Raw genomic sequence first — 26623 nt, 5'->3', positions numbered from 1 at the left:
CCCTGCTTCCTTCTGAAATGGAAAGATATATTCAAAAGAATTGGCTTTGTACATCAACATACACAAGGAAAATCAGAAATGGTGTGTCTAGATTCAATTTTTAAACAATCATCCAACAAAAGAACAGGTAGATTAAATATTCTATTCACAAGGAAACTAATTTATGCAACACAGCCAATTAGAATATATTGCACAGCTTTCACCTTTACAGGAGAGCTGCTCTTTAGATCCATTTTTAGTCCCTCTCATGTACACCTATCTGGTACGGTGACCAGGTGTCCAGTTTTCAACCACAACACCCGGTTGAAAAGGGACCCTGATGGCTCCGGTCAGCACCGTCAACCGGGTCGTTAAAAGACTGGTTGGTGGTGCAGCGGTGCTAAGGCAGGCTAGTGCCTACCTGTCCTGGCACTGCGCTGCGCCCAAGAAGTAGGTGTGGTTCCTAGGTGGGGGGGCCATGGGGCTCCACGTACTGCCCCCACCCTAAGCACTGGCTCCGCACTCCCATTGGCTGGTTCCTGCAGGTGACAGTGGTGCATGGAGACTCCTGGCCCCCATGCCTAGGGCCCGAACCTGTTGGCTGCTTCGGGAAAACGTGCAGAACGGTGCCAGGACAGACAGGCAGCTTGCCTTAGCCCCCCTGCTGCACCACTGACCGGGAGCTGCCCGAGGTAAGCCCATGCCCCAACCCCCTGCCCCAGCCCTGAGCCCCCCCCCAAACCCAGAGCACCATCATGCACCCCAAACCCCTCATCCCAGGCCTCACCTCAGAGCCCACACCTCCAGCCCAGAGCTCTCATCCCCACCCCCACCCCAACCCCCCTGCCCCAGCCCAGAGCCCCGGCCCCACCCCAGAGCCTCACCCCCTTCTGCACCCCAACTCCCCACCTCAAACCGCAGCCCCCTCCCACACTCCGAATCCCTCATCCCCACCCCCAGCCTGGAGCCCCCTCATAGAATATCAGAGTTGGAAGGGACCTCAGGAGGTCATCTAGTCCAACCCCCTGCTCAAAGCAGGGCCAATCCCGCAGCTGCACCCCACACCCCTCATCCCCACCCCCGAGCCTGCATCCCCAGCCAGAGCCCTCACCCCATCCCGCAGCCCAACTCCCTGCCCCAGCCCAGTGAGAGTGAGTGAGGGTGGGGGAGAGTGACCACCAAGGTAGGGGGAATGTAGTGAGTGGGGGGTGGGGCCTTGGGGAAGGGGTGGGGCTAGGGTGTTCAGTTTTGTGTGACTAGAAAGTTGGCAACCCCACTACCTGGTGACAGGTTTAACTACCTTTACCAGGTGGAACTAAGCAGTCCTACCACTTAGGATGGGTCTCTGGGCTGCAGCCCCCACCGCATACTGGCCCAAATGAGTTTGCCACCTGTAAGGCCTCTTTCCTGGGAACCTCTGACCAGTGGCTGATTAAAGTGACTCAAAACAAAACAGTAATTGTTCACCCACAGATACAGGGAAAAGGGATAACACAACAAAAGGCCTATTAAACTTACCTTAAAATTACAAGGAAGGAATCAAGTTTTAGGTAAGACCACCAGGCTCCTGACCTAGGAGAGAGAGAGAGTCCCTGCAGCATTCTCAGAGACTCATCTTCAACTGCTGATGCCCATGCACCCCCTCTCTCCCTTCTCTAGGCCAGGATCTCTAATGGTTTAATGAACCTTTGATCCTAGGCTTGGGTGTGGGAAAAATTAACCTGCTAGCCTCGTTGGTACCAGGCAGGTAGATATTTCCCAATTAATGACTCCTCCCATTGTTTCCTTAAAGACCTTTGGTATTCTCTCTCTTTTTTCTTTTCTGTATTCTCCCACTCACTCAAGATACATAGGGAGGCTACCAGTTTCTTCCATTTATGTTGCTCTTGTCCTGGTCTGTTACTTGCTGTGGAAGACTTGTTGTTGACATCCTTAAAGTGTCCCCTAAATATGTCCATTGTGATCATCTTACTATATCTGATGCTGTAGATTCGTTTGCTTTACTCAGAATTTCTGATGTTGCAAGAAACACTTTCCAATCTGAAGATCTTCCACAGGCGTTTACTTTGGAATGAACTGATTTTATCAATATATGTTGTAGATTTCCATGACTCTGCTCTATAAAGGAGGACAGACATGGTGCCAGTGTTAAAATTTGTATTTTTGGTCAGTACTAATCATGCTAATTTTCCAAATCTTTCCAAACAAGTTTATGAAAGCTATTCTCTTTGATGGCACCTTATCTTCATCATTGTTTCATTTCTTGTTTGTTTCGCCTCTAACAGCCTTCTTTGATATTATCCTGTCTGACTGAACGAATTAAATCAAACAGGTAAACTGAGGTGCATATGATGTTTAGAAAAAATAAAACAAATACAAATTATTGATATTCATTTTATTTAATGAAAGTCAATGGGGCTTAGATGCCTAACTAATTTGGGACCTTTTGAAAATTTTATCCTATGTTCCTCCACATTTTTCTATTTTTATTCTGCCTACCATAATCCTTTCCATGCTCCACACAAACTAAAATACAACAGTCAGAAAAAGATCAGGATTCTTCAAAAGACTCAACTTCCTGCCATGCTGAAACTGTTCAGTAACAAAAATGATGGGAGACTTGCATCAGGCACAACAGTGAATGAAGGACTGATGGCAGTGTGTCACAAAATAGGATAAAGATAGGAAGGAAAAATACCCGTCGGCAGACTGGGTCATTATGTATCATATTTCAGATCCTGACAGGACCAGACAAAAATCATAATAAATACTTTATACTTCTACTTCACCTTCCATCTGAGGGGTTCAAAATTATGTATTAACATTAATGAATGTAACCTGAATACTCCTGAAAGATAGGCAGGCATTGCCACTTTTATAGATAGGAAACCTAAGCAAAAGAAAGGGTAAATGACTTGCCCAAGTTCATACAGGAAGTCAGAGAGAGACAGGAATAGAACCCACATCTCCTGACTCTCAGTTCTGCATCAATCACTCTTTAACGCCTTATAAGACTAGATAGTGGATGGACTATAACATATCTAGAATATACATGATGTGTTGGGGAAGAGTCCACGTGGCTTTAATAAAGGGAAATCATGTCTTCAATCTATTAGAATGCTTTGAGGGATTCAACAAGCATGTGGGCTAGGGTGATCCAATGGATGTAGTCTACTTGGACTTTAAGAAAGCCTTTGACAAGGTCCCTCACCAAAGGCTCTTAAGCAAAGTAAGCAGTCATGGGATAAAAAGGAAGGTCCTCTCACATGTCAGGAACTGGTTAAAAGATAGGCAGCAAAGGATAGGAATAAATTATCAGTTTTCATAGCAGAGAGAGGTAAATAGTGGGTTCCCCCAAGGATCTGTCCTGGGACCTGTGCTGTTCAATAGATTCATAAATGAACTAGAAAAGGGGGAAAACAGTGAGGTGACAAAGTTTGCAGATGACACAAAATTATTCAAGATAGTAAAATCTAAAGCTGACTGAGAAGAGTTATAAAGGGAACTCACAGAACTGGGTGACTGGGTAACAAAACAGCAGATGAAATACAATGTTGATAAATGCAAAGTAATGCACATTAGAAAACATAATCCCAACTATACATACAAAATGATGGGGTCTAAATTAGGCCCACTCAAGAAAGATTCTGGAGTCATCATGGATAGTTCTTTGAAAACATCTGCTCAATGTGCCGCAGCAGTCAAATAAACTAACAATGTTAGGTATGACTAGGAAAGAGATAGCTAATAAAACAGAAAATATCATAATGTCACAATAAAAATCCACGGTATGTACACACCTGGAATACTGAGTGCAGTTCTGATAGCCCCATCTCAAAATATTTATATTAGAATTGGAAAAAGTACAGAGAAGGGCAACAAATTGATTAGGGGTATGGAACAACTTTTATCTGAAGAGATTAAAAAGACTGGGATTGCTGATTTTAGAAAAGAGATGACAGAGGGTGGATGCGATATACGTCTATAAAATCATAACTGGTGTAGAGAAAGTGACTACAGAAGTATTGTTTACCTCTTCACATAAGATAAGATCCCGGGGTCATCCAATGAAATTAATAGGCAGCAGGTTAAAACAAACACAAAGAAGTACTTCTTCACACAGCACAGTCAACTGGTGGAACTCATTGCCAGGGGATTCTATGAAGGCCAAAACTAAAACTGGGTTCAGAAAAACAATTAGATAAGTCCATGGAGGATACTCATTGCCAACTGTGTCCCTAAGGTTGAGTCATCAGTGATATGCCCTATAACTAAGGCTACGTTTTAGTCACAGGTGTTTTTAGTAAAAAAGTCACAGACAGGTCACGAGCAGTAAACAAAAATTCGTGGCCCATGACCTGTCCATGACTTTGACTATATACCCCTGACAAAAACTTGGGAGAGGGGATGCTTGGTGGGGATGGCCCGGGGGGGGGGGGAGGGGCGCTGCAGGTACTCACAGGGGAGGGGCAGGCTCCCTACCTGGCTCCTGAGCTCCACATGCTGCCTCCGTCACAAGCCCGTTTTGCAGTTCCCAACGGGAGCTGCAGAGGTGGTGCCTGCTGGCAGAGGAAGCACGTGGAGCTAGGTGCTGAGGGAGGGGAGCCCCCCCTCCAGGTAAGCACCACCCCGCACCCCAACCCCCAGCCCTGAGTGCCCCCACACCCAAACTCCTGCTGCTGGAGGCGGGGGGGGGGAATTGAGGGGAGAGAGGGAGACTGCCCCAGCAGCAGTCGGTGCACCTGGCCTGGGGGCTGCCCGAGCTGCTCAGGCACGCCCTGGGCCAGGCACACCAGCCACTGCAGAAGTCACAGAAAGTCAAGGAATTTGTGACTTCCGTGACAAACATGGAGCCTTACCTATAACACATGACCACAAGCTCCCCAAAAATCCTCTGTATCCAAATCCTTCATAGTTAAATGAACCATATCTTTAAAATCTATTCCTTTCAAGAAGCAATGAATAAACCTATTCCGATCATCCAGAATAGGGCCCCCACTCCTTACAAAGGAATTACAACTTCTGGATGCAGAGGCTTTGAATTTCAATAACAATCCTTTTGCTGTGGTCCCCTAGCCCTTCTATTTTAACTACAGCAGGTTCCTGGGGCACAGACCCCAAGTCTCTGGACAGATTACTTAACTTAGTCTGTGGGTAACTTGTTTTAGCAGTGTCATAAATTGGGGGTCAGGGGCAGAGGACCTTGCATGGGCCCAGCTGCACAGGTACATTCAGTACCAGCGCTGCAAACTGGGTCCTTCCTCCCATCATGCTGGCACCTCTATAATTGGTCCCCTATGTTTGCTACTTGTTTCTCCTTGCAGCTTTCATTCTTTTCCAAAAATGCCTTGTGGGATTCTATTGCATCCCTTTGGTTCTCCAGGCCCATAGAGAAAAGAAAAATGAGAAGAAAAGACTGACCTGCTCACTTGGACTACTGAGAAAGTTCCTGGGGATTCATTCTATGCAGGCTATTGAATTATTATTATTCACGCCAACCTAGAAAAGGCACTAGAGTTCAAGGATTAATCATCTCACATTCCTCAGCTCATTCTAGTAAGTGAAAATGAGTTATGCATTCATTCATACAGTACTAAGATTACCAACACAGTAACTATAACACACAGTAACTATGCTAGAACTAAGGCATTATTTCCCTGCTTACTTGTATTAGAAGGGATTCTTAACATTATTTTAATATTTCATGTTAAATTTTATCTTTATTATATTTTTACATTTCAGTTAGACTATATTTAATGGATGTGGTACTCTCAGCATTATTGAACCTTAAGCTACTGACACTTCACAAAACTGCTGACAATGGATGCTCCTGCAAGAAAGCAAAAGCCTCTGGAGAAAAGTGAGAAAAATCTGTATGCAAGGAGACTATGGGTCAAATTCTAGCCTGAGTTATACCCTGTGTAAGTCAGAGCAGAGCTGGTCATTACATGAATTAAGAAAAAGGTGTTAGAAAATAAGGAAAACATTTCAGCCATAATATTAAAAAGTTACAGCTGTAGCAAATGCATTCCAAACCATTTTGCTACACCTCTCCTGTTACTCTATATTCTACAAGCTTTGCTGCACTCTCTTCTTCCACATTTGTGGTAAGACTAATTAGGAAGGTTTCTATACTGCTTTTTTTTTTAATCATAGATTCCATTACACACTTGTTTCCAGATCTGAGTGAAAGGAAAATTCTGAATACCTTTGTTGATAAAATTACAACTTAAGAGGTTAGCATAAGTTAACAACATATAATCATGGCAGGACAGATTTCTCATTTTACGTTAGTGATATTTATTATTGATTCATTTTAACAAAAAGGAAGGTCTCATACCAACTTGTTGTTATTAGAAACAATGTCTTCATTTCCCTCCCGCTACCAAACACTCTATCCACCATAAAGCATGGGTCATGGCATCTTATCTATCATCTTTTGCATTCACTTACATATATTGTATATAGACTACTGCAGTGCTTCATCTCACTGCACAAGTAATAGATTTATAAGCCACACTACCAATACCCCGAGGGTAGAGTGCCTAGAGCAGTCTGATGAAACTGTCATCATTAAGACGCAGTAACACACAGAAAAGCAACCTGATAACCAGTCATCAGAGGGTGGACTTGTGGGAATGCTAGGGAAGCAGACTTAGTAAATGTTTACATTAAAATAAAACGCTGTCTTGGCATATGTGCACCAAAGAACCTTTTACTGACATATTTATAATGACTTTGACAGCCTCAGGAAGTGACCTGAACTGTATCCAATCTCCAGGAAGAAATATGCTTAACTTGATCTGGAAAACTAGTTGGATTCCAATTGATGTTTTCAACCTCCCACATATTGAATTTCCTTTTGTTCTTCTCAGCATCAACTTTTCCATTAAACATATAAAAATTATCTGCAGAGAAGGGTTTCCCTAGTTGAATAAAGATTTCAAATCTTTAGAAATTATTTTAAGTGCACTATTTTAAGTGAATTAATTTTTACTCACAAAAGAATCTTTATGAAAATATTTTGTCTTCGTTTAAAAACTATCTAGTAAAGTACAATTGCAACATTGTACCAGCTAGACAAAACATAAGAGGACAAAGAGAGGTCCAGGAACACTTGATGCTCCAAGCAAAAACAACAGTAAGCCTGTGAAACTAACAAAGCATTGAACAGGGATTTTTAAATCTAGATTTGATTCAGGAAAAATGCAGGTATCTTAGTTCTCTGAGTTAAAGACTCTGGTCTGATATTCTGATATTTTAGTATTTATTGTGCACGTTCTTCCTCCTGTTTTCTACATACACAACTACATACACAGCAGTGAGCTACACCATAGGTGACATATCTCCTTTCAAAGGTAGTTTAGTATTTACTATTTCTATTGCAGTAGCTTCTAGAAGCCCTGCTCATGGACCAGAACCCCACTGTGCTTGCAATCAAATGTGTATTATAATGCACACAGCTCGGATTGGGACAAGACCATTCTTGTATTCTTGTAAAATAAAACAAAAATAATTACCAAATAGCAATATTTGATTTTACTAGAGAGTTTGTATGGTACTTCCTATACATAGAATGAGAAATAACACTGTAAATTTAAACTTCTCAGGGTAGTAAATGTTAATTTTTAAATGATGCCCATTATAAATTCCAGAGGTATTTTTACAGGTTACCTTTTATAACATACAAAGACACCCAAGAGTGTCACTTCACTCTTGATGAATTTTTCCCTTCCAGAAAGTTGTTCAGGATGAAACTAAAAAATTTCAATGTGTCATTTATCAGCAGAGCACTAGGGAACTCATGCATGACATCAGAAGCATTTCTGAAAATTAACATTAAAAACTGAATAAATGTTACTGGAGAAAAGATTATCTTAAAGACATTCACTGGCAAAAAAGCAGTCTGTCTTACAGGTGCAGTGAAAGTAAGTATAAAAATAAATATATACATACATAAAAAATGGAAGAAAGGAGAAGCTGATTGTAATGAACATAAACTATAAGCTAATAATTGTAGAAAACTGACAAGGGAAGCAAAGGGACACAGAGAAATCTATGCCAAGCAGAGTTATGAAAAATAATGAGGGTTTTTTAAGGGTATTATGAACAAAAAGAATCCTAAAAATGGGACTGGTCTATTACCAGATGCAAATGGTAGAATTGTCAACAGACAAGACAGACAGACAAGACAGAAGTGTTCAATAAATATTTCTGTTCTGCATTTGGGAAAAATAGGTGATAAAGTCATACAATATAATGATAATGAAATACTTTACATTCCAACAGAAGCTACTAAAGTGAGATATTTTTAAAATCAGTAGATCCAGATAACTTGCATCCAACTAGCCAAGATGTTATCTGGGCTGTTAATGTTGTTTTTCAATAAGTCTTGGAACACTGGGGAAGTTCTAGAGGACTGGAAGAAAGCTAATGCTGTGCAAGTATTTTAAAAAGGTAAACAGGATGACCTGGGTAATTATAGGCCTATCGACCTGACACTGACCCCAGGCAAAATAATGAAACAGCTGATACAGACCTTGATTAATAAAGAATTAAAGGAAGGTAATAGAATTAATGCCAAACATCTCTTTTTTATGAGATTACAAATTTCGTTGATGAAAGTAATAGTGTTAATATAATATACTTGGACTTCTGATTAAGACACTGGAGTGATACAAAATTAACATGATATACATTAAATAGATTAGAAATTGGCTAACTGTCAGGTCTCATGCAGTTCTAAATGGGGAATCTAGTGTTTCTACTGGAGTCCTGCAGGGACTGGTTCTTAGCCCTACACCATTTAATATTTTTATCAGTGACCGAAAGAAAACAAAATCATTACTGATTAATTTTGTAGAAAACACAAAGAGTGGTAAATAATGAAAAGGACAGGTCACTGATACAGAGTGATGTGGATCATTCAGTAAGCTGGCCACTAGCAAACAATATGCATTTCAATATGGCCAAATGCAAATGTATACATCTGGGATCAAAGAATATAGGACAAGCAGTGACTCTGGAAAAGACTTGGAGATTCATGGAGGATAATTAGCTGAGCATGAGCTCCCAGTACAATGCTGTGGCCAAAAGGGCTAACGTGAACAAACAGAGAAATCATAAGTAGGAATAGGGAGGTTTTATTATCTCTGTATTTGGCACTACTGCAACCACTGCTGGAACACTGTGTCCAGTTCTGATGCCTATACTTCAAGAGGATGTTGACAAATTGGAGAGAGTTCAGAGAAGAACAAAAGGAATGGCCAAAAGATTGGAAAATATGCCTTATAATGAAAGTCTGTGGAGCTCCATCTGTTAAATTTAACTGAGAAGGTGAAGGGGTGACTTGATTACAGTTTGTAAGTGTCTAGATGGGGAACAGATATTTAACAATGGGCTCTTGAATCTAGTAGAGAAAGGTATAACACGATCCAGTGGTGGGAGGTTGAAGCTCAAAATAAGGCACACAATTTTAACAGTAAGAGTAATTAAGTATCAGAACAACTGACCACAGGCTGTGGTGAAATCTTCATCACTGGAAAATTTTAAATCAAGATTGGATGTTTTAAAGAAGAAATGTTCTAGTTCAAACAAGAATTAATTTACAAAGGTCCTATTGCTTGCATTACACAGAAGGTCAGACCAGATGATCATTTCTGGCCTTATATTCCATTCATCTTAAAATGACAGATCCAAGTTGTTACAATATAAGTAACCCCTCATCTCTTGTACCCATCCACTCTTTCAGATTGACCCTTGCAGTAATCACAGGCCACCATACTTTCATAGATGTTAATGGTAAGCAGATTTGCGGTTACGTGGTCTGAGCACAGGACTTGGAGCCATGAACTCTTGACACTGGATCATATGTGCCTGTGGCCAAGTCAATTATCACAGTGCCTCATCTTTTTATAATCAGTAAAATAAGGATTATAATAATTACCTACCTCAGAGATGTTGTGAGGATCAATTAGTTAATCTATATACAAGATTCGGAAGACCAAGAGAGATACAAAATTGCTAAGTATTAAGGACATTTGTTCACACAGCGGCCTGGGACACTAAGAGTTTGTCTACATGGGCTTGTCTATCAACAGAATAGTTGACGAAACAAACAAAGAGACATATCCTGTAAAAAATATTGAATTAGAGGGTTTTAGGAACTGTCTACATAGTGTGTTAGTCTTCACCAGTGGGAGTGTAAATTCTGGTTCACACCCGCATGTCACTAACTGGCCATTGTGGACCCTGCTGGTGTGCATTAAAAATTATCTAGTGAACATTAATCTAGTTCTGTTTGAAACAGGACTATATTTTTACTTTTTGCTAGTTTTAGCAACTAACCTGTTTCCTTAGGCCCCAGTACAGAAAAGTACTTAAACATATAAGCAGTACCATTGAATTTAATAGAGCTACCAATGTGCTCACTTGGAGGGCCAGCCATTGTCTCCTTCCTTTTTAATGGCATTAGAAAAGGTCAACACTACAGAGTTATGTCGACTTAAGCTTTGTCGACGATCATAAGTCTCTTTAATAACATTGGTGGAGCACGTCCACTCAAAGCTCCTTGTGTTGGCTGAGCATGCCCAGTCATTGCTCTTGCATCGACAGAGATAGTGTTGCATCATGGGTAGCTATCCAACAGTGCAACTCGCCACCGTCTGTGACCCTCTGCCGCTAGGAGCAGATCACGGTGCATCATGGGGATGTGCTTGCCATCCTGTGATGCAGTTCTTTCCATGCCATCATTCCAGGGGCTTTCCTACTTTATTTGGTGCCATTTTTCAATAGCTCTTGTAAACTGCGCACCAGCCATCTCTGTCCGACAGCCTGGATCCCAAGCTGCTGACCATTTTGGTGATGAGTGTTATGAACACAATGAGCCTGGTCCTGCAGCATTTCATGAGCTGGGAAACAGAGTGAATCAGTGATGCTTGCCCTGCTGTCTGCCAGGGAAAAAAATAATTTAAGATTGCTGCTGGTATTCACTGACCAGCTTCCCATGGTGGACCATTGGTACGGGGCTCAAGAAACGAGCACTGAGTGGTGGGATTGCATTGTGATATATGTATGGGATGACAAGCAGTGGTTGCAGAACTTTCAGATGTACAAAACTATCTTCCTGAAACTTGTGTGGAGCTTGCATTGTGGTGCAAGGACATTAGAATGAGAGCTGCCCTCACTGTGAAAAAACGAGTGGCGATTGCTGTGTGGAAGCTGGCAACTCCGGACTGCTACCAGTCAGCTATGAATCAGTTTGGAGTTGGAAAGTCCACTGTGGAGACTGCAGTGATGTAAGTGTGCAGGGCCATTAATAGCCTCCTGCTACAAAGGACTGTGACTCTTGGTAATGTGCAAGAAATACTTGATGGTTTTGAGGCAATGGGATTTCCTAACTGTGGCAGGGTGATAGATGGCACACATATCCCAATTGTGGCTCCTGACCATCTTGTGACAGAGGACATCAATCAAAAGGGCTACTTCTCCATGGTATTGCAGGCACTGGTGGATCACTGGCTCCATTTCACTGACATCAATGAAGCGTAGACAGGGGAGGTGCATGATGCACGCATCCTTTGGAACACTGGACTGTACAGAAAGCTGCTCACTGGGACTTTCCAGACCAGAAGATTCCAATTGGGGATGTGCACATACCCACAGTGATACTTGGAGACCCCACATACCCTTTGCTCCTGTGGCTCATGAAGCCTTACACTGGGAATCTAGACAGCAGCAAAAAGTGCTTCAACAACAGGCTGAGCAGGTGCCGAATGACTGTTGAATGTGCCTTTGGCCAATTAAAAGGTCGCTGGTGCTGTCTTTTTGGCCAATTAGACCTCAATGAGGAAAATATTCTGATGGTCATTGTATCCTGCTGTACTCTTCATAATATTTGCGAATCAAAGGAGGAAAAGTTCCCCAGGGGTAGGCCATTGAGGCTGATCGGCTGTCTGTTAGAGGGACACAGCAGAAGGCTATTCAAATCAGAGAGGCTTTGAAGGAGCATTTTGACAATGATTCCCAGTAACATGTCTGTATGTGATGCATTTGGCCAGGCAATGTTTACTTGCTGCTGTAGTTTTTGCTTCTTCAGCATTAGTAGCAAGGAGCAAATATTCCTGCTTATAGCCACTGTTTCTCAATGGTAGCACTGAGCGATATAATTATGTCACAAATAAAGACTCATTTTATTTCAGACTCAAGTTAAATGAGGGGATAAAACACAAACTTTTGGACAAACAAGGGACATGAATATGAGGAACATTTTCATGGTTAGGGCTCTCATAGCTGGGTGTAATTCCAGTTTTCATTGGAAACCTAGTCACCATGCCTGGTGACTAGGTTTCCAATGAAAACTGGAATTACACCCAGCTATGAGAGCCCTAACCATGAAAATGTTCCTCATATGCTAGCCAGTGCACAGAGTACTGTGAGGGATCAGGAACACGTGATGAATGTGGTAGGGTAGTTTCAGGAGGGCATGGACCAGAGTTCTGTAGTGGCTGGAGCGGGAGTTGGGCATGGATTTGCTCTGATTGCAGGCTAATGAGGGACTTCAACATCTCTGTCTGGTCCTCCAGGAGCTTTATCGTCCTGCCCTGGATCTGTGTCCTTTCCTGGCTATCCAGCCTCAGTCTTTCATTAACTGTCTCCCTCCACTATGTTGTTTTGCTATGTGCTGAATCTGTTGATTCCAGCATTTCACAAAACATATTCTCCTCACTCCTCCTGGGTTGCTGCCTTATCTGATGGAGGCGCTCAGCATCAGCAGAAGGCAAAAAAACAACAAATAGAGACAATAGTGTGAGTGCGCTCACAGCTGTGAATCACAAAAGTTACACACACCTCTTTCTCACTGTCCCTTAGCTAACAAACAGGTCACCACAAGTCCCTATTATGGCGAGTTTGCGGGGAGAAAGGGGGAAAAGGACAAAGAGTGGTTTGCGAAGGAGGTTACTATAAGCAGCTAGGAAGCCTATTCTGAGTATTGGTGCCCTTTTCCACAGGTTAGGGTAATCAAACCCAATATCTTGCTTCTAAGGGTAATACAGGATGCAATGGTGCATCTCCTGCATGCGTGTGGCCGCAGACCGGCTCCATATGCCACTCGCCTGTGTGCCACTCTGCACAAGTAATTGCCGGGTGGCACGGCAAAGTTTCCTATAGCGAGGGAGAAACAAGGCAATTCTGCCAAGGAACCTTAGACAGAGGATTGCAGAATACCTACAGGAAAGTTTCCTAGAGATCACTATGGAGAATTCCAGAGACGCCCCCGTGTACATTAATAACCTTTTTCGCCTTGGCACCACTGCATAGATGGACAGGCTCTATTGTTAATTTCTGTCCCTTTTTCTTCCTCTATCATATAACAAAGTACATGAGACTTCAATCTCCTCTCACCGTGCTGTATCAAAGCAAAATGAGCACTTACCGGTGCTCCCCTCTCCTGCATTCAGCATGCCAGAGCTGGAGTGCTCGGACTGGCTAGACCCCTCCAGCGTGGAAAAGAGGTCCTGACTCACCACACGACCCTGCCGTGTGCTCCACATTGTCCTCCAGTTCCACCTCCTCGTTCACCACTTCCTCACTGGGGCTGAGTCCAGTCCTCCTCCCACCCCCGAAGTATCCACAGGGCTCTTGATGGGGGAGGTGGGGTTGCAGCCAAGGATGACGCGCAGCTCCCTATAGAAGCAGCATGTCTTTGGCACTGTACCGTAGGGATGGTTGACCTCTCTTGCCTTCTGGTATGCCTACCTCAGCTCCCTGATTTTATCACGACGCTGCTGCATGTCCCTTTCATGCCACTTCTCCTGCACACCACTAGCAATCAGCCGGTAAGTAACAAAATTCCTATGGCTGGTGCAAAGCTGCGACTGCACAGCCTCCTCTCCTCATATATTCAGCAGATCCAACAGCTCCGGGGTGCCCCATGCGGGAGAGCGCTTGCTGCGTAATGCTGGCATGGTCAGCTGGGAAGTTGCTGTGTGAACTATACACTCCAAGCAAACAGGAAGAGGAATTTCAAAAATTCACAGGCTTTTAAACAAGGGAGGGGTGCATACCTGTGTACCTTCAGGGCAGCAGAGTTCAAACTGGTGACCAAAACGGTCATGATGGGCGTTGTAGGACACCTCCTGGAGGCCTATTAGGGCAACATAACCCAGTAAGGTGTCTACACTGATGCTGTGCCACTAACTACGTCGCAAAAAACTCTATGTTGCTTGTTGAGGTGATTTTATTATGTTGGCATAGCAGGGGAATTACACTGGCAGGAGGACTATTTCCATGTGTACACCTCCACTGTTTTGAAAGCTGACTTTTGTCAATAAAACGGTGTAGTGTAGACAAGGCCTTAGAGAGCAATCTACAACCAAATAAGCTAAAAATAGAAGGGATATTGGGGATCAGAGATGTCAGGAAAGAGAGAGCTCTGGTGGCTCACTGAGGAATAGGGCACAACACCCTGAAGAAACTACGTAAGAATTCATATTTTTCTTTAGCTATTCAAACTGCATATTTGCATCTGAGACATGGAAGGCCACTTTGAATGAGTATTATAATTAATATTTAGAGGTTCACACATCACTCTGAGTAACCATACCCCCACTTTGGGTAGGAGGCAGGAGTCTGTGGAAAATGAAACTGTTTTTATCTTAAATTATCTATAGAAACCTTAGTTTCCTGACCAAAGAGAGCAATGCAAGAATAGTGCTCTTCTAATTCTTCTAGTGTCTATCCACTATTGGGAGGCCTCTCTTCATCCTGGAGTATGTTTATGATGGCCATATTTCAAAACACATACCCAACGAGTATCTCAACACATTTGTCTGCTTCCGTACAGTTAAAATAGTTCAGCTCCTATATACTATCCTCTAGAAATCAATGTAATCAAATACGTAGCAACCATACTACATCTTTTGTTTCTTTATTCTTTGCTTAATTTTGTGCATCTGAAGATGGAATTGAGCTCTGTTGAGCTCCTGCAGCTGCCTAAAGTGGAAAGAATGAAGACAGCTATTGCCAGAAAAGTGGGAAGTAAGAAATAACAGATGTGATGTTTCAACAATATCATTGGCTAGTCCAGCCCTACAGACAGCTTTAAAGTTTGAGTTCTCATTAGTCTCCCTGAGTCTATGAGGTCTACTTGTAGCCTAAGCAACTTAGCATTTCTCTTGTTTAAATGGATTTATTCAGTGACCTCAACAGTGAATGTAATTGACAGGAAGTATTCATATCCTTACAAACATGTGTGGGCTGTCTGTACAGACTTTTGATTAAAGTTAGTCACCACATTTTCCAAGATCATTTTACCTTTTCACTTCTCCCTTTATCATTCTTTACCACACTTACTCCTTAGAGACTTGAGCTGAGTATGATGATCCCCTTGGCACAGGATGTCTTTACACAAAGAAAATAGGATCAAAGAAAACAATCAGGTGTGTGCATTTTTTAAACAATGGAGAAGTAGGTGACGAATGCCCTTTAAAGAATCAATTTAAATTACAGAAATAATTTTCACTGAAGAATATAATTCTTCCATGACAGAGTTTATTTAAGGGGGAAATTATGAATAAAAGCACTGCAGTGCATCTCACACCAAGGGAGCTAGTTTCAGCTTAATCTGCAAGACTGAATGTACTCTTATTTAAATTAATATTGTAGAATAAGAAGCATACAATTAGAATAAAGATATTTTTCATCATTAAATATAAACTATGTCTAGAAAATGTAAGCTGATACATACAGTGATTGCTTCTACATAAAAGTCAATTATATGGAAACACCAGAAAAAACACATCAATGCAAAGTCTTATAACAATGGCAACTAACATCGACAGAGTTTAAGTTGGGTTATCATGTTCGTTATAAACCCTTGTTTTGGTAGGTTTGAAATCTAAATGTAAAAATGTAGGTCTTGGCTGAGAAGTATTGCTAATGAACCTCAGTTAAACAAAATCCCATGTCACATTGTGATTAAGCTCCTAGAGTGCAATCTCACAGCCTACAATGAATTCTGTAAGAGTGAAGACAGCTCTTTATTAGTAGTAGTATCTAGAGGTCTCAACACCGTACAAAAATACAACCCAACTAGGCACTCTGCAAATATACCAGGTTCAAGAAAGAGCCACCTTACTCAATCATTGCACCAATTGATTTAAAAGGTAAATTACCAGTCCAATCAGGTTTATGACCCCCGAGAGCTGCTGATCCTTTGTCCAAAAAGACTCCAAACCCTAATGCCTTTTTCTTTGCTCACTGACTCATCCAACTCCTCCCTCCTAATCAGGCATAACAATGACTGAAAAGAGTCACTAAGGAAGGATATACAGTAGTTTCTGTCTCCACTAGCTGGTAGTAGATCTACAGTTCTGCATTAATACACTAAGGCCTTGGCTACACTTGCAAATTTGCAGCGCTGCAGCAGGGTGTGAAAACACACCCTCTCCAGCGCTGCAAATTGCGGCGCTGCAAAGCACCAGTGTGGTCAAAGCCCCAGCGCTGGGAGCGCGGCTCCCAGTGCTGTACGTTATTCCCCACAGGGAGGTGGAGTACGGACAGCGCTGGGAGAGCTCTCTCCCAGTGCTGGCGCTTTGACTACACTTAGTGCTTCAAAGCGCTGCCGCGGCAGCGCTTTGAAGTGCAAGTGTAGCCAAAGCCTAAATATTATAGAAATTTCTCAACAAAAAAAATAGAAGTAGACCATATGAAACAGGCAAATTAAACAAAATATTTTTCAGAGTAAAGACTGAATATGAATAGCCTTATATAATATATCCAATATAGCAAAATAAGATACAAATTCACAACTTGTGGTTTTATTGTTGGACATTATGAAAATAAAAGTTGGTCCTGGCACTATTTACAATATATATTGAAAAAAATCCATATCACTATTATTCCATACAAAAAGAAGGAAAACACTCTATTCTTTTATTCTATATTTAAGTTTTATGCTAAGCAGAATTAAAGAAAATGAGCTTTTAAATAGATCAAAACTATTAGCAGCATCACGCTTTTGATTCGTATTCGCAGAAGTCAGAACTTTAGATTTAAAAACCCTCTGCGCTCCATCATAGTCCTGAGATGTATTTCTTAAGAGCTGTATGATCCAGCTTCCATTGAAGTCAATAGAAAACTTCCCATTAACTTAAATGGAAATGGGACCAGGTTTAGAGTTACCATAAAGTCAATAAAATTATACCCAAAAGAATGTTCATAAAGGTATTTTGTGAATTTCCTATTTTTTCTTCAGAACTCGTGCTATTCATTAAAATGTATTCCCGGGAAAACATGCAGAGACTCAAATCAACCAGGCTGCAGCCTGTTATCTTAGGCCCTGATCCAGCAAACATGTGCATGTGCTTAACTGTAGTGCAGTACCAGGAGTGTGAAGTGACTCATGTATCAATGTAAAATGGCCTGTAAATGGAGAGGGTGGGAGCAGTGATGGATTAGAGAGGATGAGATTGCATATATAAATGACACACATGTAAATACTATATAGAACAATCCATGTTTGCTTGCACTAAATCTATTTTATATAAAAACCCTCTTTATTTCATTTCCATAATTTGACTGATGGGCATTCAGGAGTGTAATTATGGTTGAAATACTGATTAAATGTTTTAGGCTCTGCACTAGAGTAAAAAATGCTTAATTTTCATTGCATGAGTATCCCATTCAACAGGACTATTTACATGGGGGAAGTTAAGTATGGGCTTAAATGCTTTGCTGAATCAAGGCCTTGTTCATTAAGTTCTTTTTTTCCCAAATCCTAACTGAAGAAAAAAAAATGGATCTCAATTTCAATGATTACCACAAGCTGACATCACAATTGCATGTTCTGACTACAAAGACAATCAATGGGGGGAAATCTCTATGCTACACATTGTGAAACTCAAAACACACTTTTTTTCTGGTTTTATATACTCCTTAAAATGTCAGCCATTCAGCTCTTTTGACACCATATACTTGAATCACATATTGCAAACAAGTTAAATAGCCACCCTGCAGTCGCTGTTGTAGTAATATATCATCACAAAAGCAATCTCCTTGTTTCTGACACAACTGTAAATAGATTTCCTATAAAACTGAACAGATTTATTATAATTGAACAGTCCTTTTTTGGTGGATGCAAGCAGCTGATATGATCTCATCTGACACTGCCTGCAATACATTCAGAGGAGCAGGGTACTCCAAATGTCAGAGTCAACAACAATTGGCCAGAAGGACTGGATTCCATCTAGAGCTGAGATCATCCGTCTCCTGCACTGCTTAGGTTAACCTCTTTCAAAGATCAAAACATTTGATTGAATCTTGCTCACATTGCAGCAACAAGTACAACAAACAAAAACAAGTAGTAAGTAAATTCTTTCATTGCAATTACAATGAAAAGCAATAAGAGAAAGGGAAAGGAAACACGAAGGGATAAAGGTTTTATTATGTGTGTAGCACATAAAGTAACTTTATCCTTTAAATTCAGAATCTGTCTTAATGTTTTCATTTCTTCCCTCCAGTTGGAAGTTTATGAAAAATATTGCCACAGAACTGCTAATAAACTTTTATGTACAACTCAGTTTATCATGTTTCAAATCCCTACTCGAGAGCCACTTATGATACAATGCCTATGAGGAAAATCAGCCAACTGTTGATTGCTACGCTGAACAACAGTTGGAGACAACTGATGTTATTTGTATATTTATAAAAGAAAAATATTTTTAAAATCCTTTCAACCAATTTGGAGTAACCAAGCTGTGCACAAATAAATAACCTTATTTACCTTCTGATCTTATTATATCATCATTACTGTTATACTCATCCCCCTCCCCGCAACACTTCCCTCCTACTGTTTATGACAGTCACTCTTGTCTTGTTTCAAATTAGATTGCAAGTTCTCTGAGGAAGGGACAAAGTATTCCTGTGTGTTTGTTTAGTGCTCAGCAAAATAAGGCTCCAAACTTGTCTGACCAAAGAGGCAGTACCACAATATAATTAATATTTATTTGTAATAACATCCGCTAAGCAGCTCAGAGTATCCATTTAAAACAATGACTATCCTATTTGAGCCCACTACATGCATCCGACGAAGTGGGTATTTACCCACGAAAGCTCATGCTCCAATACGTCTGTTAGTCTTTAAGGTGCCACAGGACTCTTTGCTGCCTATCCTATTTGAGTGAGTGCTGCATAAAGCATGTCTGTATTTATCTGTCAAAACCAGAGTACTGCACATTGTAGGATTTACTTTTCATCCCAAGGCCAGAAGGGCTGTGGAGATGATGCATACAGTCTCTCAGTTTGCAATAACTTGACCAGGATTCTCATTCAACAAAGTACTTAACTCTGTGTTTAAGTTAATCTCTATAACAACAAGATACTTAAACACATGCTTAATTTTAAACATACGATTAAATCCTATTGACTACAAACAATGGACTTAAAATCATAGACAAAGTTAAACACGTGATGAAGTGCTTTTCTAAATCAATGCCCAGTGTAGGGGCATTTCCAGATCATAGACAGGCCATAAGTATTAGCCTCAAAATAACAAGGGTCAGAATTCTCAGTTGGAGGAAACGGAGGAGTTTGCGGTTATGCAATTAAATACCAATGGAAACAGGGACTTTCTTCCAAAACCAGAAGATCACCGTAGGGGAAGTCAAAATGCCCACTGTGATCCCGGGAGATCCCACCTACCCCTTAATGCTATGGATTATGAAGCCATACACTGAGCAACGTGACAGCAGCAAGGAGCGGTTCAACAACAGGCTGAGCAAGTGCAGAATGACTGTTGAGTGTGCATTTGACTGTTTAAAAGTCTGCTGGTGATGCCTGTATGGAAAGCTAGACATGACCGATGACAATATTCCCATGCTGATAGCTGCGTGCTGTACACTCCATAATATTTGTGAAGGGAAGGGTGAAAGCTTCACTCAGGGCTGGACCGCAGAGGCTCAGCACCTGGAGGCTGAGTTTGAACAGCCAGAGACCAGGGCTATTAGAAGGGCACAGCACAAGGATCAGGGAGGCCTTGAGGCAGCAATTTGAAGCTGAAGCCACTAATATTTGTTCCTATGCTCAGGACTGCAGTGCTTGTAATGCTAGGAGGTGATTGGTGCATATGATACAATTATGTTAATCCCCCTTGCATGATACTTTGCAGTGCCCTTCTTGCTTTCACTTAATAAATTAAAGATTGCTTTCAAACCAACACAATTCTTTTATTAAAAGACAACAACCAGAGGAGAGAATCAAATGAAAAAAAATCATCATCAGGGAGGGGGAGGGGGGAAGGGAAGGTCTCAAGAGAAGGAGAGGTCCTGGGATGGCTATAGATTTGTGTATGTCCAGGGATCATACCCAACCTTTTCCTTTGGGGTACGATGCAGTGGGTGCTGTACTTCAGCAGGGCCAAACTGCAAAAGGATGCTGCCGATAACGAAGAGGGTGGCTGGGCTCCCAAGGTCATCAGGCAATGTGAAGTTTAAATGGAACATTTTACAGAAGCAGTATTGTTTGCAACACAGACAATACTGATTCAGTGCTTTAAAATGCAGCCAGTGCTCACACACCTGTCATTAACTGGCTGACCCCAGGCAAGTACACATGAGCCACAAGACCCCCAAAATGGTGAGTAGCCGCAGGGGCAGGGTAAGTCACTCTTCCCGCACTGGGCATGTGGCTCTTGGGGAGACTGTAGGGGGGGCCTGATAATCATTCCTGTCCCCACACTTTCCACAGGATGTGATCATTATGGAAGATATCTTGCTACTGAGGGTGAGCAGGGAATCAACGGAGGGTCTTCAAGTCTATGACTTCCGCCCTGGCCCCTATGCGGCGCGCCTGTGTGTAGCAATGGTCCCCCACCCCGTGACAGCACACTGGCGCAGGAAAGTTACCATTAACGGGGCAAGAAACAAAGCAGCTCTGCAGAGGAAATTCCCATGAAGTGAGGGAGTTAATCAACACCCTGTTCCAACACTCAGAGTTGGCATGCTGGGGGAGACAAGCCTGCTTTCTGCAAACCTCCTGCCCCCAACAACTCACTTCAGCAATTCCCAAAATCAGATCCTCTTACCAGGGGCCTCCTCTCCTGTTTGCACTTTGCCAAGATCCAACTGCTGTGACTGGCTAGGCACCTCCAGGATAGAAAAGAGCTTCTGGCTGCATGCATCTCTGACTTCCGAGTCTTCCTCTGCCTCTGGATCCTCCTCCCACCCTTCATCCAAGATTTGCTCTTCCTGGCTCAGTCCACTCTTGACTGGCATGCAAGCGAATGAAGTATCCACGGGGCCTTAGCAGTGGAGGTGGGGTCACCACCAAGTATCACGTCCAGCTCTTTGTAGAACCAGCAGCTCATGGGCGCAGCACCAGAGCAGCAGTTTGCCTACCGCGCCTTCTGGTAGGTGCTCCGCAGCTCCTTCACTTTTATCCTGCACTGCTGTGTGTCCCGGTCATGGCCCCTTTCTATCATCCATCGTGAAATCTGTCCATAGGTATCATAATTCCTATGGCTGGAGTGCAGCTGGGACTGGACAGTCTCTTCTCCCCAAATGCTGATGAGGTCCAGCAGCTCGGCTTTGCTCCAAGTGGGGGATCGCCTGGTGCGTGGAGCAGGCATGGCCACCTGGAAAGATGCGCTGAAACCACTGCACGCATCATTGAGCAAACAGAAAGGGGACTTTCAAATTTGCAAAGGAATGTATGGGCTGGGGGATGACGGTTGGTCACCTGAGGGCAGGGCAGTAGAGTTCAAACTGATGACCAGAGAGGTGAGAAAAGGCATTGTGGGACACCTCCCTGAGGCCAACTGCAGGACTGTAATCACCATGGTGTCTACACTGGCAGCACTGCGCTGTAGCCCCATCACGGAAAGCTGTATGCCTCTCGTTGGAGTGGGTTTTTTCGAGCGCTACAACTGCGCAGCTTCTGTACACTAAGTGGCTTGGCAGTGTGAACACCTCGGGAGTTACGGCGTAGAAAGCTGCTTTACTGCGCAGAAACTTGCCAGCGTAGACAAGGTCTGTGTAACTGTCTGGATTTTAGAGCACTTAGAAGAGTCAAGTTTAAAGCAAATAAAATAGCTAAAGAGTTTCCGTTCCTCTAGTTTTTTTGTATTGGCTCATGCATAATGTAAAAAATGTACATTTTCTTAAATACTGTTTTCAGTTTGGGCACCCCAAAGATTTAGTGGGTGCCATTTACTACCTTGAGTAAAACTCAACAGATTGAGACCATTTTCACCCACATCACATAAATAGTTTGATCTTTAGCTCTGGGGTGAAAATCCCACCTAGAATTTTTTTTTAAATGGTTATTTTCGGGGGTTTACATCTCCAGAACTGCTGGCTCAAATGACTCCAAATCTGGGTCACTAACCTTACCCTGCACCCTCCCGAGACGCAACAAAGAAAGCTGACTAAGCATGTCGATTTTAGAAGACAAAAGGTTAGACCTTAAAACAGATGTCACGACACAACCTTAACTATAGTGATACTTTCGCACCACTATAATTTACTTTAGGAAATAATTGTATACAGTTCTAGGTGACATTCCTGTTGGTAAACTACTTATACTCCTCCCCACCAAAAAGTTTGGGATTAATCCTGTTTTTAGAAAATAAACAAACAAACAAACAAACAAACAAACAACAAAAATCCCAAGCATATAGCTATCCGGAGGCCATAACAGAAAGAGGGAATATGAAAAAAAAAATAGACAAGGGAAGCTCATTATCTTTCATTTGTTGCCCTTGGAACTTTAGCAATAGCAATAAGAAGTGGAAAGCTAAACTAACAAAATATGATCTGTAGGATATATATGCAATAGCCTAAAACATCAGAATACAGAGGGTAATTAAAGATGCACTTTGATGACACAGATGGGTACATTTTGAACCAAACACCATCTATTCTATTTATCCTCAGTCATTAGAGTGGTACATGCAATAATATCTGTAAATGCTAAAAGATGGGAGGGATTACAAATACTGTGAAAGTCAAGATTAATCATAGAAACGTAGGACTGGAAGGGCCCTCGAAAGGTCATCTAGTCCAGTCCCTTGCACTGGGGCAGGAATAAGTATAATCTAGACCATCAACAGGTGTTTGTCCAATCTGCTCTTAAAAACCTCCAGTGACAGAGACTGCACAATCTCCCAAAGTAATCTGTTCCAGTGCTTAAACTATGCTTACAGTTAGAAAGTTTTTCCTAATGTCTAACCTAAACTTCCCCTGCTGCAATTTAAGCCCATTACTACATGTCCTGTCCTCAGCAGTTAAGGAGAACAATTTACCACCCTCCTCTTTATAACAACCTTTTATGTATTTGAAGACTTATTTTCCTCTCCTCCACAGTCTTCTCTTCTCCAGTCTAAACAAACTCAATTTTTGCAATATTTCCTTGTAAGTCATGTTTTCTAGACCTTTAATCATTTTTGTTGCTCTCCTCTGGAAATTCTCCAATTTGTCCATCTTTCCTGAAGTGTGGTGCCCAGAACTGGACACAGTTCTCCACTTGAAGCCTTATGAGCGCTGAGTAGAATGGAAGAATTATTCCTCATGTCTTCCTTACAACACTTCTGCTAATACATCCCAGAATGTTGTGGGTTTGTTTTTTTTTAATTTGCAACAGTATAACATTGTTGATTCTCATTTAGTTTGTGATCCACTATAACCTCAAGATCCTTTTCTACAGTACTCCTTCCTAGGCAATCATTTCCTGTTTTATATTGTGCAATTCCTTCCTAAGTGTAGTACTTTTAATTTCTCTTTATTGAATTTCATCTTATTTATTTTAGACCATTTCCCCAGTTTGTCAAGATCATCAATCCTAACCATCATCTTGATAAATTAGGGCAGTGAGCTGAAGTCAAATACAATTCAGTAAGGATAAATGTAAAATTGGTTCACATAATTTAATATGATACTCAAGTATATGACACTACCAAAAAGGCAAAAGTATAAGACGTAAAGTGCGCATGGAAATTCTCCTCTTCTCACCACCAGTTAATTCTCAATTGTAGCAACACATTTCTTCTGCATCATTTCTTTAAAAGTACCATATTGGAGAGAGTTAAGGTGATATATTGTGTCTGTCTGTCTTACTCTCATGCCCTGCTATGGATCTATGCTGACAATTAAACTAAGATGCTTACAAAAATTTCTTCAATAAATTTCAATTAATAATGAATTTTTAAAAGCTTATTCCTCCTGTGTTGCCACACAAGACATGAGGGATTTGCAATAGAGGGGAGAGGATACATGAGATGATAAATCTTTAAAAAGAGACAAAAAATAAAATATAAAGTTTCTATTACAAGGAAACTCAGTTTGCTGTAATTCCTTAATTCACTCTGTATTTATAGGTATGCTCCATCAGAACTATTTTCACAAATGTTCTATAGGATAAATAATTTTTGTTTACTTTCATGACTCTTGTAATTTCATATTCACGCACCATTTATACTAAATACAACACGTCAACATATACTAGTGTTGCACCAGGTGCTGCTGTAACTCACCTATTTGAAATATTTAGGTTCAATCATTCAAATAAAAGATTTTCTAATGCATTGAAAACTAAGGCTTTTTATTCCTTTATTTATTTTGTTAAGTAGTTACCAAGTTTTTGTCTTCTGTAACTTCCTTAAAGCTTTGGTGTACTCTATCAGTGCTTATAATCAGATGAATGGTATTTAGTGCTAAAAAGGGATCTTTAAAATGAGAAGAATCTAGACATCAAGTAGTTACCTTACTTCAAGGTCTCACAAAACATGGAAACAATAGCTAATGCAATCTGAATTTCTTTTACTCACCTGTGTTATAACTCAGAAGACCACTTTAAAGGAATCTGGTTGACCACTTCAGAAGACCAGCAACACCTGGAGAAAAATTTGAAATGTAAGAAAGTTATTATAGAGCCAAAATTACTAACCACACAATTTATGATTCCTAATAGTCCCTGGAATTTTAAAACTTTTTTTTATAAAAAGGCTGCACATGGTTAATGTTTCACTAGTATAACATTTCTACTTCACAAAAAAATGCAACATTCTGGACACCGCTCCAAACCACTGATGAACCAAGAAAAATAAGCATGTTTGAAAGAGTAATATATAAACCATGAAGTATGCTCAAGAACATACCTTTGCCATTCTCTTCTACCACGTTAAGAATTTATGCAGAGGTTTTCAAATATGGCTAAGGGATTTGCATGTCCAATTCCCATTAAGTTAATGTTTCTATTTAGGTGACATTTATGAAAAATTTGAAAAAGCTTCTAAAATGGGAAAATATAATTAATCTAACCAGTGGACTGTGACTTCAGATACAACTCTGCAAGCTTCTGGACATCTTCTGGAATGTCAAGAACACCCTCAAATTCCAGGATATGTTTAGTAGGATTGGGTCCATTATGACTTTTCTCTCATTTGCAGAAGGAAAATGAGGTGATGAACTTGCTGAACAGTAGTAGGTCAGCAGAAGGCAGCACCATGAATCTGCTGGAGAGATATAAGTTGCTGGGTGGAAAATGTTCCACGCCAGTTGGGAAGAGTGGCTCACCCAGAAGCAGGCTGTGTGGGACCTCTGACCAGAGAGAGATGCTGAAGTCACTTGGTACAATAGAACGAATCTTGGAACCCCCTCAAGAGACTAGTGCTTGCAGCACTTCAGGGACAGCTCATCAGCCAGGCAAGTGAGGCACAACCTAACCAAGAATTCCCAAAAGTTACAAAACATATTGTGTATATTTTTTTTATTTAATTCATAAATATATAAAGATTGAAGGACAAATTGTGATTTGATTTAAAATGTCACAACTCACTCTCTCCAGTCACAAAACACAATGTCAAAGAGTTTGAAGAATGTAATGCTGCGTAAGGCTCAAACCTTGGTATAGCTAATAGTGCAAGAAGCTGACTTGTTACTATGGTAATTTCCCACACCCAGGAGTCGCTTTAAAAGGGGTCTGCTGTGGTAACCACTGCTTGGTGAGCCCATATGAGGATTGCAGCAGTTGAGCCCAAGCTGCAGGGGGCTTGCAAGGGCAAGGGATGGGTCTGTGTGGGGGGGGCCTTCCTGGCCCTCTCTCCCATTGGGGGGGGGCGGGTGCCATGCATATACATGAGGAGCCACCGCCGAGCCACCGCCGAGCCTCGTGCTCTGCTCCCATGCCAGCCCGAGTAGCGGTGGTGGCAGCTCCAGTTCCACGTCTTGCTTCTTGACTATAAATCAGGTAAGCTTTTAATAGCTACTAATTATACATCACGTGGGGGTGGAAATGACTACTTTGTGATTTGTGCCTCACCTGTCAAAGTCAGCAGAGCATTGACTAAAATAAATTCAGATTATTCCAACTGTTTAAGGATGTAAAGTTCTATCGTAAAAAGAAAACAACTGTGTTTAGATAGGAACATCCCAGCTAATCTTCTGAAAAAAGGTTCAGCAAACTACTGAACCATATACTATTTTAAGCATCTGAATTCAATAGGATTATTGACATGGGTAAAACCAAGCAATATGTTTAAGTGCTTTCCTGGATCGGGTGTTTACTCTTCATGCAGACACAATACTATGGAACAATGTGATCAGCCTCTTGGTGAGCAAGCTTTGAAGCACTCAACCTAGATCTCTCCATC

The 26623-nt window shown here is 41.5% G+C and overlaps 1 protein-coding gene across 6 annotated transcripts in view; it reads right to left on the bottom strand.

Moving 5' to 3' along the window:
* The window catches only part of LHFPL2 (LHFPL tetraspan subfamily member 2), a 232234-nt gene that overhangs the window by 84576 nt on the left and 121035 nt on the right, over nt 1–26623 (bottom strand). For 5 of the 6 annotated variants that reach the window (XM_045021817.1, XM_045021814.1, XM_045021819.1 and 2 more), the window contains one exon: nt 24800–24865. The gene's annotated coding sequence lies outside the window, so the exon portion shown is untranslated. Of the gene's footprint in view, nt 1–24799; nt 24866–25547; nt 25693–26623 lie in introns of all 6 variants that reach the window. The other variant, XM_045021815.1, reaches the window with a different exon arrangement.

Source organism: Mauremys mutica, chromosome 6, assembly GCF_020497125.1.
Source record: "Mauremys mutica isolate MM-2020 ecotype Southern chromosome 6, ASM2049712v1, whole genome shotgun sequence".
In the NCBI taxonomy this organism is placed as follows: domain Eukaryota; kingdom Metazoa; phylum Chordata; order Testudines; family Geoemydidae; genus Mauremys; species Mauremys mutica.
The sequence above is the reverse complement of the archived record's forward strand: the minus strand, read 5'-3'. Positions and strand labels throughout refer to the sequence as shown.